The sequence below is a fragment of the Hipposideros armiger genome, unplaced genomic scaffold (genome assembly GCF_001890085.2).
Source record: "Hipposideros armiger isolate ML-2016 unplaced genomic scaffold, ASM189008v1 scaffold_189, whole genome shotgun sequence".
NCBI lineage: Eukaryota > Metazoa > Chordata > Mammalia > Chiroptera > Hipposideridae > Hipposideros > Hipposideros armiger.
Window position 1 is genome coordinate 905,025 of NW_017731539.1, and position 16,219 is coordinate 921,243.

At 43.9% G+C, this 16,219-nt stretch overlaps 1 protein-coding gene across 1 annotated transcript in view; it reads right to left on the reverse strand.

Annotated features, from left to right (window-relative positions):
- Window positions 1-16,219, reverse strand: part of SETBP1 (SET binding protein 1) — a 351,100-nt gene that overhangs the window by 218,018 nt on the left and 116,863 nt on the right.

Genomic DNA, 16,219 nt, shown 5'->3' on the forward strand with positions numbered 1-16,219 from the left:
AATGAAAAAGGCCCGAGGAGGCTGCTTTCCCCTGCCTGCCGCCCTGCCCGCCCTGCCCAGCTTTCACAGAAAGCTCCCTGGGAGCCCCTCCCAGGACTCCCCCTCCTCCCACCAGGCCTTCTTCTCTCATCTGTTGTCCTTTGGTTCCCAGGCTAGCTCTCTCCTGTTTCTCTAATTTGCTTATTGATTTGGGGAATCAGATAACTTTTGTTCAGCCTAAGAAACAGCCCGATGTTATGGAGGATGCCTCCATTGGGAATCAGGAAAGTTGTATTAGACGCAAGTGCAGGATGCTGGGCTGAGAGGGTCCTCCGAAATCATCGCTTTCAAGCCTGTCGTGTCACAGATGCAGAAACGGGAGGCGCAAAGAGGCTGCAGTGCCTCCCGCCCTCTGCTAGGCCCCCCCTTAGGCTGCCGTTTTGCCTGTCTCGGTCTCAGCTTCCTCATCGGCCTGGAAACAGAAGCGATATGTGTCAACCTCAAAGAAAAGCTTGAAAACGGTCATTGTGTTGGTTGACCAATGCAGCAAATGTGCAATCCTGGCTCTGTCCTCGTCCTTCACACAGGGGTTCTATCTGCTAACCTTCCGACTCCTTGGAGCTTCTGGGACAATGAAACAAGAGAGAAGCACAAACTCGAAGGCACCACATGCGCGTATCACACAGGGATATTCAACACAACACGGTATTGGTAGTATCAAAGAGCAGTGTCAACCATAGCAACGAAAAAACGGTAATTATGGGATGTCAAGGATGTGTTAACTAACCTTATTGTGCTAAACATTTCATAATATATACATGTATCACATCATCACGTTGTACACCTTAACCTTACACAGTGTTTTATGTCAATTATATCTTAATAAAACTGAAAAAAAAGGAGTGTCAAAAGGCTTCAGATTTCTGGAACCCTTGCCCGAAAAAAACGACCAAAGTAAATGCCAGCAATTAGGAGAGGGGCCTAATAGAATAAGTCCTATTGGATAATCCAAATGTCTATTGCCCATTTCTCCCTTCCTTGTCCCTAGCAAGTAGATACAGGCCCACCCTTACAGCATTCTGTCCTCAAATCCAACTCCGAGTGTCAAGTTCAACTCAAACCCCCTGCTAATAGCGCCCATCTCTGAGTTCTGATGGTTTTTACCACATACTTTTATGCTAGATTGTGGATGGTCTAATTTTGTTTCCTCATCAAGAGAGAGAGGAATCCTTAAGGGAGGATTATTATCCCTTAGTGGCCGACAAGCACTGGGCGCATCGTAAGAGCTTAGAAAGTATTAGTTAGTGGCTTGATTGTTGAACCGAGGAAAGAACAAGCCCAAGCCAACCCTGGGGTCATGGCACAGAATGTGTCAAGCACAAGAGCTCCACGTCTTCCCAACCAGTCCTCCCTGCCCAACAGTATGTTTATGATGCTAGAGGGAGGGTGCATAGCTCAATTCAGGAGATTTCAATTGACACTAAGTACAGCTAAATAGGATTCAAGGACCCTGAATTCCATACACTTCATGTTTGTAACCATCTCCATACACCTATGGTCATATTTCTTTACCCACCGGGAAAGCCTCCTCTCCAAATCAGGTTATCAAATGCAGTCCAATTTTTAAAAAATCGGTTCAAATTCTGACCTCCTGGAATACCACGTGCAGCTGCACAAGTTGTACACTGCACAACATCGGAGGCCAAAGGTCCCAGGGCAGCAAGCCTCCTTGAAGCCTTAAGTGCCTCTGCTCACATGGATCTGGCCTTAAAGGACTTGCCATGTGGGTCCTCTAATCAGTCAATTAAACAGGAAGAGAATTTTATTTAGTTTCTGCTGGAAGCTCATACTTCCTTGGTCACTTAAAATCTTCCATCATTTAAGCTTACAGACAATTTTCCTGCTCTGCCAATTCTGGATATGTAAGAAGCCATAAATAACTTACATCCGATTTATTGAAATAAATTAAACTTTAAGGAGCCAGAGGCATTTGCCTTGGCCCTTGGGCTTGGCTTTCTATTACATTTGCTTCTCGTTCCTTTGGACCAAAGCTTGTTCCAACCCCACACAGCAATCTCTACTTCCACCTCCACCATCACCTTGAGCCTGCAGAGAAAGATAATCTTATCCTCTTCTTCCATCACTCCGCCTCTCTTCCTTCCTACCTTAATCCAGAAGGAGGACAAGTGCAAGACTGAAGGCTGAAGAAGACTTCCAACTAGTGTCTCAATGTAGCCACTTCTTCCAGAACCCAGACACGTAAGGAATCTGAGGTTTGCACCAAACAGGGAGAGTGGGGTGGGATAAAGGAACAATGGAGAAGGAAGAGAGGACAAGCAAGGCTGAGGATGGACTTTACGCCCGGGGAGGCTCTAGCTCCAGAGGATGGTCATGCCACCTTCAGGTCAGCACCTCCTCCAGGTAATAATGTTTGTCCTTAATTCTGAGAACAGAGGAATGGCTCAGGGTCTGGAGAACCAAATCGTTATCTCATCGGGAGATAAGAGTTGCTCCTATGAGCCCTTCCACCTCCACTTTTCTAGAACCCAAACTCAGGGCAACCCCAAACTCAGGGATGCCCTCCGTCACTTCACGTATTAGGGAATGGAAGCTTGAAGACTTTCTGTCCTCAGCTCAGGACCATGGAGCAGAACTAGACTCAAGTCTGAGTGGCTCTACAGTCATTTCCTTTTTATTATACCTCATTCTGCGGTCAAATGCTTTATTTTCCTGACCATCCAGAGAATTTACTGTCAAACTCGTCACTTTTCTCTTTGACTACGTTTCACTGTTTTGCATTTTCACAATTTTGGATGAAGAAGCGGTCTCCCCAAGGAAAGGCAAGATTCCTGAGGGCGGGGAACATGTCATACCAGCTCTATCATCAGAGGTCCTCAGCCAGGCCGTTGGGTCAGGCCCCTGTTAAATGTGCTGTCTGATTTCTTTGGGCCAGAGCTGCTCTCCCGACACAGCAACCTCCATTTACACCACAGTTATCTTGCATCCGGTGCAGGTTTTGCATGAGGCAGATTCTTGATATATTTTTAGAGACTGTTGACCAAATCAAAATAAGCCAGAGGTAGCTTCTAGAAGATCCTATCCCCCGCTGATAGGTGAGGTTCTCTGACTACCTGCTCTCTTCCATCTTGTTCCTCTTCCCTTGCCCTCCCCTCCCACTGGGCAGGTGCCTCCTCTCTGCTTCTTTGGCCCTTGCTTCAACTATAGACCACATCCTCAGGTCACTGTTTGCATCGATCTCCTATTAGACTAGGAGATCCTGGAGGGCAAGGGCTCTTGTCCTTACTCAGTGTTCTATTTCCAGCCTACAGGATTTGCTAACTTCAGCACTTGATCAATGGTGTTTGTGAACTCAATAAGGGAACTAGACCAAAGGGCTTATGAATGTGACCTGACAGACAGGGCCATCAGCATTATTCTAACACCCTAGCAGATTTGGGGACCTCAGTGTTACCTGTGAGTAGAAAACCCACCAGGGTCCCCATGTCTAGAAAGAGGTGTCATCTATTAAGGTCAGCTCTCAGAGGATCCTGAGTTTATGACTCAAGTCTTGCATGCACAGGACCCAGCACAGTGTCTACAGAATTACTACATGTTTGTGGAATAAACTGATTACTGAATCCAAGCTGGAACAATCCCCATATACTCTTTCTTTCCTCAGAAGGCAAAGCTGTGTAACTTTCCCTTTTTAATGATTGGCAAAGTCATAGAAATTTAAAGCCTGATGGAGTTGGGGAGCTGATTCCAACTTTTCATTTACAGATGGGAATACTGAGGTCCAAGATCTCACAGAAGGCATCCTACTCTCAGTCTAGCACACGTTCAACTCTGCCACACTGTCACACTATGCAGAAAATCCAAGAGCCTGTGAGGCCTATGGCTGAGCCACAAGGCTCTTGGCTTCTTTCTTTCCATCTCTGTCCAGCACTTGTCTCTCGATAGCAAAGAAGAGTTTCCTCTAGGAAATGGGGAAAAAGCCTTTTCCTTTCCCAGAAATTTGTTTATGTCCTCTGACAATCTAGGAGAGGAACCATCATTATACAGTATCTTCCAATACTAATGCTTCAGTTTCAAAGACAATCTGAAAGCACAGCCACTGAGTGGACTGTTGAACTTGACTTTTGTTTGACTGTAGAAGATCAGTGGAAAAGGGCTCTCAGAAACACTTTAGTGCCTTCCTCCCCTTTTACAGCCTGTCTCCTCTCCGTTCTATGAATAACTGATGTTCAAAATGAACATGTCATTGACCTCTTAGAGTAACTCATTATTAATGCCACCAAAGTGACAATTGTGGTGTCAGTGCTGGCCGGTGGGACTTTCTTATTAAGAAAAACAATCTTGAAACAAGAGACAGCTTAGGTCTGCAGGGGTGTGGCATTCCCTGCACATTAAGGCTCTTCTCCAATCATAAATGCTGGGAAACGCTGCCCACCACTTATTCCCCAGCTCACATGTTGGAGCCATCCCAGCTCACATCTAGAAACTTAATTTTCAAGGTGTGGGCAGGAGGTGACTCGATGTGTAACTGGAGAACAGGCATCAATGTTGCCACAAAAAGGGCAATCGTCCTGAATCCAAGGAGAGGATAAACAGTGCTCAGTCAGGGCACCAACCAAGCCCTTTGGGCATCACACAAATGGATGGCATACCATGCCACGCTGATGTATAAAAATATCCCCAACACAACGATGGGGAGAATCAAAAGGCGTGTTCACTTAATACAGTAATTCACCTCACAATGGCTTGAGAGACCATTTCCTTTTGCTCAACTGTTTTCTAGAGGAATTGAAGAGCACTAAAAATCAATCAGAATTCTAGCCAAATTACAGATGTCCAAAGGGATCTTGAGTACCAATAAAAATAACTGAATTTGAAAAAAAAATGAATTTATTCAAGCATTTTTAGGAATGAGATCACCCTCAATGTGGTACAGGACAAAATGTCTGCAGCAATGTGTGTGCGTGAGTGCATGCGTGTGCGTGCGCACACCGTGGGGACAGAGTTGGAAAATAGAAGCAAAGAGCAATGTCTGCAGGGGCTTCCTCAGGTTTCCTCCTGTGGGCCCCACGACAACACTGTCCTCCACCTGTCTGAGCCTCCCGCAGTCCTGACCTCTGTGAGCCCTGGGGGTATTGATGGGCAGCTGCTCAGGCTCCCAGTCAGATATTCCTGGGCCTCCCAGAGCTCATTTCTATGGGGAAAAGATTGAGCTTTTATTCTCTGGTGAACTGGCCAGCTGTCCTGGTCAGAAAATTCACCACACCAGTCCTAAGGGGCATGCAAAGCCAATGCCTGTGCCAGCACATGGACCAGTCGCCCCCAGAATGCTCATCCCTATTGGGGACCCCACTGACAGGCCATGACTAGAGGCCTCTCACAAACACTGAGCCAGAGCAGGGCTGTACCCTGATCTGGGCGCATGAGCTTCTGTGCTGTTTGAATCCTCCTCATGGTAGAGAGAAGAGAGACCAAGGATGACATTCAGTGTAAACATAAAGGTTTAACTGCAACTGGAAGTAAAATTGTTTCCTGCCCCATCATTTCTTGGGTCTTCTGGGATCTTCAGCACTCATTGTGAACACTGTATTCCAAAAACACATGGACTATATGGTAACATGTACTCCATACCCAGGCAGGTAGAGGTCGTACTCACAGTCATATGACTGCACTGCAGGGGCAAAATAATGGTCAGCTTTACAGGAAACACAGGACCAGTTCTTCCAGCCAGCATAAAAAATTCACCATTTCCATTGGTGTCTTCCTTCTTTTGCAACGAATGTGAGGCAGAGCCACAGGGACATACATGAAATATAGCGTGTGTGTGTGTGTGAGCGTGTGTGAGCATGTGTGTTTGTGTGTGTGTGTGTGTGTGTGTGTGTGTGTGTGTTCATTTAAACATCTCAGTCTGAATGAATGTCCAGAGAATGATGGTGCTAGACAGGTGGATGGGTCAGGGTTGCAGTCTCAAAAATTTTTTGCTAGGCTGGTTTTGTCTTTTTATAAGTAAATGAAATATGTTATATTTTCAAAAAACTTCAAATTTAAGATCTGGTCTAAAACCTGACAGCAAGTGGTCTACAAAATACCCAAACAGACTAGACAGCATAACTGTTTTCAAGAAATCTGCATTCAGATCCTGGCTTTGAGAAGAACCATGAGCTCTCAGGCACTTTCCTCTTGGGAGTCTTAGCTTTCGGGTGTGTAAAATAAAAAAGGTGGACTTTTGCTGGGTCCTGGACCCCTTTCAGAATCTTTTGAAATTTACATGGCTCTCCCCCAGAAAACGCACATATTCATATTTGAATATAATTCCACATGACATTTGATGGGATTTATCACCTGCTCCTTGGATTAGGTGATGTCTAATGTCCCTTCAGGCTTTAAAAATCTCTTCTTAATATTTCTGAGCAAAATATAAAAAAGATGTCTGTGGGTTTCCATTTCAACTTCTCTTTTTCTCATTCCCTCAACTCAAGATCTACATGTAAATTTACATCAGGCTCTAAAGTTCAAAAGTTCTGTAAAACTGCTCCCTAAATCCCAAATGGACATGACATGTTAGGTAGCCAAAACACATCAGAATTAAGGTTTCCAACCCTTAAATCAAACATTATTCATTCAGCTGTGGCAATGATGGTCTGGAAAGTGCTGGGAATTGACACCCCCATACACATAACTCATTTGTGTGTGTGTGTGGGGGGGGTTTCCTACCTGAAATGTTGCTTGAGTCTGATCATGACGGAACACCAGGAAACTATGAAGACAGGGCACATTTCTTTCAGCCCAATATTATCAGGTCACTCTCCCTCTATCTTTATAAAGAGGCTGTAGTACACTTTCCATCCCCTTCCTTAAAAATTACATAATTTTAGAACTTAGAGGGCACCTTACACAATATCTGGTTCAGGTTCAATATCTCCATTTCACATGAATGCTCAGAGGACACTCTCCGAACAGAATTAGGACTCAGACTCAGTTGCACTGAATCGCAAATCTTGTCTCTCCCCCCACCCCACCCCACCTTGTCCATTGCCATCTATTTTAGAGACCTCCCACAGGAAAATAAAGCAGGTTGAATATGTGTTGGGAGGGTAGGAAAGGCGGGAATATCTTGTGATTCAAAGAAAAGGGTACCCAGGGTAAGAGCTCTCCTACTGCTTTCCTTACCAACAAACGTAGTGATAAAATCCATGAGGACCTATCCAAATGGGGGAGAAAGTAACCCTTGCATAGCTAACGGGTGATTTCTCCTCTGCAGGGCAGATGGGAGCCTGGAGGACGATGTCAGTTCCAACATTGGGTAGTCCACTAGGGTTTCGGGACTCTTGCTTTCTACATTAGATTCTTCCCTGAAAAGGGTTATTCTGAGTGATTCTATTTCATAACCTGCCAATTATCCATGGACCCAGAGATTCTCATGTTCATTGTAGACTGGTCTTCCATGAATCATGACTCCTAACACTTGAGTTTGGGTTTTCTCTGCTCCACCTATGCCTCCACTCTCCCCCCTATTTGGGGGCACCTGGGTAATGAGCTGTGACCAATAAGAGGCAGTGCGCTTATTTAAAGGAACAATACTATCTGTAACATGAGACTTCATTAAGGACAAAGTGCTTGACAGAGCCTCTTCTCTAGGTCTAGCAAAGTGCAACCGGCCATGGGTCACTCCTTGACCCAGGTTTTATGGGCCGGTGCCCCTTTTTGCCATTTCCCCTGGAGTTCCATGGAGTATTTCAGAGTGGCAGGTTCATTTTCCTTTCAAAACCTGAGATCAGGAATCAAACACATGACTCTTTCCCAAGACATGGTAAGTCCAGACTGGGAAGAGAAGAGTCATGTGTATTTATGGAATTAGTTTTTTGAACTATAGTTTTTCAAAGGAGCTGCCTTTGTGTAAGAATGAAGAGAAATATTGTCTTTCTAGGGTTATCTAGTTGCCGTTTTGTAAGTCATATTACCCTGATTCATCCAAATGTTTCCTCCATGCTCCTTCAAAAGATGGGGTTCACCAAACTCCTACTCCATCCTCCTTACTGCCTCTATCTGAGCCTTCCAGTACCTCAACAGACAAACACAATATTCTCACCAGGGCAAGTGAAAAGAGTTATGCCAAAAATTACTCTTCAGGGTTCTTTCTGCTGCCAATTAAAATGCAGAGGGCAACCAGCACCGTTGGATGTTACATACCACTGCAGGACACCTAATCCTAGTTTGCGTATCATTTGCATCCTATGGGTGGTTAGGATGGAGAAATAAAGGATTTGCATTAACTCTCAGCAGCTCACAAAAACTGGTTAACGGGAATTGTTTTGTTCTGAACATGGTTTTTCTTTGGTCAGTTTCTGAAACCTCGTTCCTGGCCTTACTACAGCAAATGCTCATGGGTCAGCAAAATCGTGTTAAGATTAGCTTGGGTCAAATGTAATTAGAAAGGGAAGTAAACTCTGGAAGGGAAACAGGGTTTCCCAAATGTACTTCCTGCTGATTCTCCACAGGGACCACCATGTGTTCCAGGAAAGCAGCCCTCCTCTGCGGCTTTCACGTGAACACGTGCTCTTGTGTTCTTCTTAGAATTACCTTGTTTCTCTCCAGATACCCCCAATCAGCAGATCCTTATCGGCTCACTTCAAGTCTCCCCGCTGAAGACTTCCTGAGCTACCCTGGTTGACCTTGACCTTCTCTGACTTTGAAACCATTTGAAATCATGCCCTCAAATAAAACTTAGTTGGCAAATGGTAAATTCCAGCTAAACTGTAAAGGCTTGAAAATGAATGACACATGGATGCCCTCAGCATTTTGGATGCTCAAAGGCTGAAGGAGAGACAAATGCATTGTAGAAACAAATAATTATAAGGAAGTGTGAAGGAGGGTGTACTAGCCACCGTCTTAACAGGAAACAGATGGCACACCCAAATCAGGATAGTTCAAGCGAACTAATTTACAAAACGGTGTGGATGGCTGTAAGGGAAGCACACGGAGTGATTAACAAAGAAGCTGTTACTACCTCTTGATTTTAAGTGCAGAGACCAAGCCGTTACTGAAAATACAAGAGCCTTAGAGGGCGGGTGACTAGAAGACTAGACCGTCTTCTACCGCCAGTCTACTCTCCATTCTGCCCTGGAGACATCTTCCTGATGGGCAGATCTGAGTACCCCACTGCCTTACTTCTAAGCTCTGATGGCTTCTGTTTGCCCTGAGAGTGAAGTCCAAACTCCCTGGCTTGCCGGTCCAGGCACTTCAGCATCAGAAACCTGCTGCCATGGTTCAGCATGTCATCTTCGCACCCCAAAGCTGTCATACTCTAGCTCAGGACAGACCTGTGAAGTCTCTGTACCACCACTATGGCCTAACTGGAAGGCCATCTTTAACCAGCAAAGGCCTATTTGTCCTTCAAGATCCAACCCAAACATCTCTCTCCTGTAGGCCTCGCCCAACCCTCCTGAGTTATTTCCTTCAGCCTCCAAGCTGTACATCTCCTATAGCTCTTATGGGTACCCAAAAAGTGAATGCTGAAGAGGCTCTGAGTTTAAGCAGAAATCGGGGCAGGGGCCAATGAGACATGTATTCTGTGCCTTAATCTTGGAGTCCTTCCATGTTACCATGTGGTCATATCCCGAAGGACCCATTTCTTCTTCTTATAATCAGAAGGTCAAGATAATTCAGGGAAGATTCAGAAATAACATTTGTGGCTGCCAAAAGTGGTTACATCCATACTCAAAAAATATGGAGAACAACTTAATATTGTTTTGAAGATAACGCAATGAAAAGCAATAATAATAACTATGATAGTTATTTAGAGTTCCTTCGAGCGGCTGCCCTAAGCTCATGCCCTTGTATACAAGTGGTCCCTGGGGCCAGAGAGAGTACTAGGTTCCATCAGGAGCATTGAGAGGACACCCTCAATTAGCAATACAAATCTTTTAGAAATAAGTGACCCCACTAGTTCCACAGCATCAGTTTATAATTGAAAAATTAAGCAAGAAGGCATAAAGAGCTTTCAGCAAATAAATTCACAATGATAAAATGTTGACTGGCCCAGGGGATTTTAAGTTATTACCATTTGGGGGCTTTTTTGGCTCACAAAGTTAAAATGAAACTGCCAAGTACTCTTGGCTTGAAACGTCAACATCTCAAAGAAAAAACAAAAAAGTCTCCAAATATGAATGAAAATGTCTCTATGATGGTAAATGGGTAATTTAAGATAGGATGGAAAAGGTTCCATGATTCTAAATTGAGGAAAACAAATTTAAAATGCTTCTTGGTAGAATAGCAACTAACATCTTAACAGAAAATAAACGAAAAAATATATAAATCCTTATGATGGAAAAATGAAATCAGTGAATCAGTGGACATAAACTTTAGATCTACAAGGTAAATATACAATCAAGGAAGAAAGTGTATGTAGAAGCTATAAAATGTAGTTTCAATATATACTGCTCTCTGCGCCTTGAACCTCGATAAGTCTCAACTCATAGAATATTGCCAAGATTGTGCTATGCAAAATAGTCGCCCAAGAAAAATATGTGAGATTCCTACCCCTGCTTTACAGAGATCACACTGTATTTAGTAGGTGAAAGCTAACACACTTGAACCAGTTTTGTGCCCAGTTTTGTCCTGGCTGCGTAGGGTTTACTGTAAGTGATAACGGAATCCCAAGATGGAAGCTGTGAGTCTGTGCTGGGTAAATCTGCAGGTAGTAGGAGTTAGACATAAAAAGATGGAAGACATAGCAAAGGTGGCAAGGAGGAGGGAAAGTAAGTCCTTCCAACAGAAGAGCACTGCACTGATGCGCCACTCCCAGGAAGAGAAGCATCCTGTCATGGACACATCCATGGTAGAAAAACAAAACTCAGTGGAAAGATATGGGCTTGTTTCCAGCATGTTTAGAGTTTAGGTGTTACTAGCAGTCACATAAGTGGGAAAATCCCAACAGACTGGGACATGAATATCTTTAGATCGATATATAGAGATCTGAGAGAGAGAGAGAGAGAGAGAGAACTTAGAATTAACCTTTCCCTGAAAGCAAGCAGGAGACATGGAAGACACAGGCATGATGTATTAGCAAGGGACAAGCTTTTGTGATAATTTCTGCTACAGTATGCTGGTGGCAGAAGATACTCAGGCTTTAAGAAAAAAAAAAAAAACTAAAGCAGTGCTTGAAATGTATCCATAAGGGAAAACAATTTAAAAAATAAATGAAGTTCTCTTGCTTTTCTCACCAGTAGCTCAGTTCTCCTTCCACATTTTAATGTTTCTTCTCAGTTCCCTCATGTGGCATTCCCCTCATTTAACATTCTGCATGCATATATGGGTAGACAGGCACGATGCTTTTGAATCATGGAAATATTAAGAAGAGTGTGACGGGGCTTAAAGAAAAGGAAGGTCTGAGGCGTGACTTCGAGAATACCCGGCGTACTCTCAGGCTCAGAGTGGGGGACCTGCCAGCTTTTTGCCCTGGCATCTAGCTTAGACACTTACATTTTAATGTACAGGAATGAAGCTGGATGAACTGGTTCTCCTCCCAGCCCTATCATTGCCTTACCTGGTTGACCTTGGGTGAATGGAGTAAGCGTCCAGTTAACTCATTTGTTGAATGAATAAGTCGGGCTAGTCAATTTTGTTTTGGACTCCCAAGCTCAAGATGCTCTAACCCTACAATCTCAGAGCTGAGCTCAGAGCTTTGTTGAGGCTATGGGAAAGTCAAGAAGAAGACAGCTCATACCTTCAGAGAAAACGTGATCTAGCTCAGAAGAAAAAGTAAATGCCTGGAATGAAGGAACAACAGTTCAACAGACCATGTAAATACATACTAAGCTGTAAAGCCTACAGAACATAATAAAAGTTAAAGAGAGGAGATGTCCAAGGCCAGGGCACCTCTGGAAAAGTCCAAAATGGCTTTGTGCAGGGAATGGGATTTGAGCAAGAAATTGGTAGGCTGTGAGATGATGAAGGAAGAGGAGGCACCCATGCATGCATGCATGCAGCCCGGCACTCACACCCTCACACACACGTGGACCACAGCCATGCCTATGAGGGCCTGACGGCTGAACACACAGAGCAAGTCAACCCCTTAGGGCAGGTCGCCGAGAGGCATCGATCAGGTTTCTCTGTCCAAGTTTCCAATGTCAACTTTTGTCTGCTGAAACTACTTCTATTACTGTATTATTTCATTACTTGAAGTCTTGAGGGATTTTCATCTTCAAAGTCTCTGATACATTCAAATCCTTGGAGAGAGAAATTTCTTATATCTGCTGTCCTCAGACTTTCTTTCTATGGGCAGAGTGTGGGGGTAGCAAATAGCGGGGAGGAGACCCAGTCCAGGTGAAAGCACACACAGTGCTTCTTCCAGGGGAGGCCAGGCTTCCAGAGCAGCCTTATGCCGAAGGCCACCGAAGGGATTTCTAATCAGTAGTTATGTCTCACTGTGTCTTCCCAGGAAGAGCAAGTCATGCAGACTGGTAAGTGACAAAGACCTGCGGAGGCCCAGGTTTCTGCACAGGCTACACAAGGACATCCCATAATAAGACTCCAATGAGAGTGTAAAGATGATACTATGTCAGGGATCACTATCCCATGTTTAATTCAGTGTTTTCACTTATCAAAAAGGAGGATTGGATTTAACAGTGACCAAGGGCCCTTCTAATACTCAGGCTCTGCGTCTGTGTGTTTGGAGCAAGTGGAATCATATTTATGGCTTTTGCTTTCCTCATATTGGATAGAACTTCTGAATCTCTCACAGACAATGAGAGTCACAAAAATGCTTTGAGATCCATTAGCAAAAACATTATTTTTTTAAGGTAGCCATTAAAAGGGGGGAGCAGTCCCAGACACAAAAACCAGTCCTTACAAAATAAGTTTGAGAGAAGGACTGATTTTAAACAGCTCTCTTAACACATTTTACACGTAATATTCTACCAGAATGTTCCTCCCCAGGTTCTCCATTGACTCTATAGTTCAACTGACAGAAATTCAATTTATATATCTCTTCAGGAAAATATCTGCTTCTTGAAATGAGGTACACCTGACGTGAAGCAGAGTATAGTATCTCATGATGAGGATTCCAGAACATTTTGGTTATCACCCTCTGGCCCAAGCCAAGTTATTTATTCTCCCTTTTCTTATCCACAGCAGGTTGCCTCATGGACTCACATGAACAAGTATACACTACACTCTTCACTTTAAGACCTAAGAGATTTATCCATTCAATTCTATAGCAGTTTGGTTCATTTTCTTTTAAAGAAATTTAAAAGAGTTCACTATTTCTTTAAAATGGTGCATATCTGGGCAATTAGTTTGCTCAGAGGTAGAAATGGCTGAGGACAATCTACTTATCCCAGATTCTATCTCTTTTCTGTTCCTGAGTAACTGATTAGCCAGCCTAGCTCATGAAAAAGGAAATGGGAAAAAATATATATTTCTCATAACATGATGCTATTTTTCCACATACTTCTTTATCACTTTCTAACAAACCATGAGAAGATATCAGCACTTAATGAAAAGAGGTATAACTGTCTAAACCTGTGAACAGTTTTCTCCCTAAAAACAGTGCATCATACCTAGGATATGAGGAGGTTTCTTTTAATGAATATACTCTATTTAGATGTAGATAAAATAAAGGAGCTATAGAGAGGAGTAAAGGCATGCAAAGGGTAGGATAAAAGAGGCAAGGAGGAAAGAGTAAGAGAGAAGAAGGAAAAGTAAGAAGAACTTAAACATGTTAGTAAAAAGTTGCCCAACTCCTTGTTTTTACTCTTGAGGAAAATGAGACCTAAAGTGTGGGAAGGAGCAGAAATCTGAAAGTCAGAAGAGGAAACAGGAAATGAAAGAGTACTTGAGAAGAGAAGAGAATGGAGGAGAGGGAAAGAGAGTGTGAGTCTGGCAGTGGCATCTGTGGAGACAGTCTAACAAGTCCTTGGCTCTGATGAGCACACGCAGCCCTGGATCAGATGTGTTCCTGTGTGCATGAGCGTACTGGCTATATTTAGCTCCGATGTAACTCAAGTCACTGGTGTTTCATGGGGGCAGCTGCCGCACAGTCCTGAAGAGACATTTTACTATCTACCCTACAATAATCACGTCAAGGGCTTCAGAGCTACTGAAGTTCATGTGTTTACATACAAACAAGCACTGATAAGACTGTCAACATGGTGCAATGGTCTTCTGTATAACAGGACAGCATTTTCAGAAGACTCAAGTCATTACTCCTGGCTCCTCACTATGTCACTTATTCTCAACCCTTGCCAGCAAATATTGGCCCTTACCTTTTATGGCGTGTTCTCGCCGGAGAACTTCTCCAATCTTTGTGCTCTTCCACGCTTCACAGGGCTCTGTGTTTTGGAAGAATACTCCCTGGTATCTACTCAAGCCCCCTCAGATGCAGCTGACCCATAGAAAGACCTCCAGGTGTCCTCTGAGGCTGGGGGAATGTGGTTGACTTTTACCAAAAAAAGTTGGGCTGTTAAAGGGTTGGCAAGTTACCACCTGAATACCCCATGGCGAATAATGAAAACCCTGGCACCACACCAGAGAAGTGGTAAGACTGGAAAAGGTTTAGAAAGTCAACAGTGCTTGACCTGAATATTAAGTAATTATGAGTCACTGTTCTGGGTAAGCCACCCTGGTTTGATTCTGTGGGACAAAATCACACATAGTCATTTCCTTCCCTCACAAAGAAATTCAGTTATGATTTGTGAACAACCATACAAGGTGTCACAGGGAACAGATGAATGGGCTCAAGATAAATGCTGAGAGAAGAAGACGCAGTTGGAATCGGGGAAGCCTGGGACAATTTTTCAGAGGAGGAGACTTTTCTTGAAGGATGAATAAGGTATTGATAAGCAGAAAAGAGGGAGGAGAGATAAAATAAGCCAAGATGTTCCTTCTCCATTCGTTGTGTTATCGTTGGATGCTTTTGCAAAACTCAAGTTCCCAATCCTGTGTCTTGACAAATATCAGTAGGTTCTCCATAATTAATTCCTGGAACAAAAGCCACCTGTACAAAGATTTTGGCCAAGAAACAACCTCCTTATCTACAAACCAGAAAACTAAATGTCCCTCTCCCATGAAACAAGACAAGGAAAGGTAAGCTGAAACTAGCACAGAGAAAGTCTGGGTCCTTAGAATAATGATTGTCTCTGCTGCAGAAAAAATGCAGGGCAAGTGACACTGATAGGAAAAAAAAAAATGATGGAAGCACCCTCCCTGCTCTAAACCTTGAAAAAGAGAATCCCTGGAGGATGGCGTGTGCCAGTCGTCCCTGCCTGACTGAGAGGAGGAAGTGAGGGGGCAAGTGCCAGGTGGGGTGAGGAGCTCAGTTTAGCCAGAGTTCATCTCCTAGCTGTCTAGTTCCTTTAACCCAGACTAGACTGAAGGGCCAAGAGAAGAACGTTCTCTTTAGGGTATGAAATGGATCATTTCCAGTCCAGATGGCTCCCCATAAATACATTAATGATTTTATAGGCATACCTACCTGGAAAGGTAACAGTTTAACAACCACACTGTGGGAAATGCTCCTTTTGGATTCTGTGTAAACTGGGATAAAAGACCAAAGAACTATTAAAAAGTATGTGTTAAATGATCCCCTTTCCCGCACCTCATTCTTTTTAGGTGGCAAGCGCAATAAAACAAGCCTAATATTTGGTTTAAAAGAAAATATATAATACATCCAAACCTTCAGAATCATTTGAACATAAATGGTCACAGTGTTGAGAAACACACACACACACACACACACACACACCCTCACTGGTAACAAAATCAAGACCTACTGCTGAGCATGACTATGCAGTTCTAAGACTCATGTCATATTTCACTGGACAAATTCCCCGATGCAGGAAGAACCTGTCCTTTTCCTCTGCCTCCAAAGCTGCTCCCAAACCTGCCTCATACTTTCTATCTAATCCCCTCCCGGCATGGCCATCTTTCAGGGAAACTACCACAATAGCCCCCAAATGATCCCTTTACAAGCAAATCTAATCTTGTCATGTCCCTACTTAACCCTGTAATGGCCCCTGTTGCTTTTAAGTTAGAGGCCCCAGGGATCTTTCTCCTGGTCAAGGGAGACTGGGGCAGGGGCCCCCTCCATGACCAGTCTCATCTCCATCTCCTCCCACTGTCCATATCATTTCATCTGCAGTACACACTCCCACTACGCAGACCTAGCAGCTCCGCAGCACAGCCTACGCCACCCCCCGCTCCCTCTCAGGGCCTTGTCACAGAACCT